Here is a 1670-nt window from a genome sequence, read left to right as displayed (position 1 = left end):
TGAATTTATGGAGTAAATAAGACACAAAATCAGATATATGGATCCTACGTTTATTAACATACATACACATTCAGTTTACACACTGTTCAAAGCGTTATCACTGAATTGGGTTCAACATACAGATGTACATATTTATGCACAGTACAGTGAAAATGTGTTTGTAAATATATGACATGCAGTGGACATGAGATTCATCTTCAGTGTCGAACAAATCGCTGACATAACAGCACTCCAAATAATGAGTCAAAAGAGCTTAGAATTAGAGAAATCACCTTGAAATATTTTCCCTGAAATGATCATTCTGAAAGCTGATCGAAACCAGCTGTAAAAGAAAGCATAGACCAATGGATTGAGCATTGAATTTGACCATCCGAGCCACTTAAATGCTGCAATCATAGGGACTGGTATTGTATAATTACTCAAAGGGTTAAAGGTTATACAAAGAAAGAAAGGAGTCCAACAGAGGAGAAAAATTCCCATCACAATAGCCAGAGTTTTGGTGGCCTTTCTCTCCATATTACTGACAGTTGCTCCAGACTTTGTGCTCTGACAGGTTGTTTTCTGAATGCTGTATGCCTGTCTCTGTGCCACCATCAGAATCTTTAGGTAAATACTAAACATTATTGTTGCTGGGAAGCAAAATCCAAAAACGGTTGCAATGATTACTGAACTTGTATTTTGGAATAAAATACATTTCCTGTTAGATTGTCCATGGTTCACTCCCTGAGTTGTGACGACAATTCCAAGTAGAGCAGAAAAAGTCCAGGTCACCAGGATCATGATCACAATAACATGGACATTTATTTTAGTTCTATACCTCAGAGGCTGACACACAGCATAATATCTGTCAACAGAAATGAAACACAAGTTCAAAACAGATGATGCACACAGAAAGAAGTCAAAGCAACCTCGGATCTTACAGAGTAAATCTTGAAGATACCAACATGAGCTTACAGCCAGAATTGCACTAAAAGGCAACACAAAAATGGCAACAAGCAGGTCAGCCACAGCCAAAGAGAGGATGAGGTAGTTTGTCGGAGTGTGGAGCTGTTTGAAGTAAACAATGGAGGTTATCACAAGAAGGTTTCCACACATTGTAAGAACAGATAAGAAGCCAATGAAAATACACAATAAATATGAAGAGGTGACAGCTGTTAAGTCAGACACATTTGCTCATTCATTACAGAGATGTTTGTCCTCAACAACATCATCAGACCTGTTAACAAAGAATTTAGGTTCCATGTTTAGATGGTCATTAACGCTCACGTAACATTTGTAAAAACATGTCTTAAATCAAGAAAATATAACACAATGGTGTCCAGTTTGCAGTCAAGAGAAATCTGAAGTTAATCTTAGTACGCTGTATGTTTAATACCACGTCTATTGATCCTGTCTTGTGCATCTGTAGTTCTAACAGTCTTTGGTCTCTGTGCCGCTGAGCACACATGGATTACATTCATTATCGTGGGCTCATTTGCATATTATGTTCAAGGGAGTGGCATTTTATGTTGGTCAGTATGATGAGTTATCATACAGCTCCTGGTGCATGTGTTTAATCTCCCATACAAATACACAATTTTAAGTTGCCCTCTTTTAAATTAATTACTGTAGCTTCGCCTTGTATTTCACTGTACAGCCCTGTGTTGTAGGATGATAAATAAATGAACCTT

General features: G+C 37.5%; 1 pseudogene; it reads right to left on the bottom strand.

Annotated features, from left to right (window-relative positions):
• Positions 1–243: 243 nt before the first annotated feature.
• On the bottom strand, positions 244–1447 carry LOC143336709 (trace amine-associated receptor 1-like; annotated as a pseudogene).
• Between the last annotated feature and the right edge of the window lie 223 nt (positions 1448–1670).

The sequence above is a fragment of the Chaetodon auriga genome, chromosome 18, assembly GCF_051107435.1.
Source record: "Chaetodon auriga isolate fChaAug3 chromosome 18, fChaAug3.hap1, whole genome shotgun sequence".
NCBI classification, from domain to species: Eukaryota; Metazoa; Chordata; class Actinopteri; order Chaetodontiformes; family Chaetodontidae; genus Chaetodon; species Chaetodon auriga.
The sequence above is the reverse complement of the archived record's forward strand: the minus strand, read 5'-3'. Positions and strand labels throughout refer to the sequence as shown.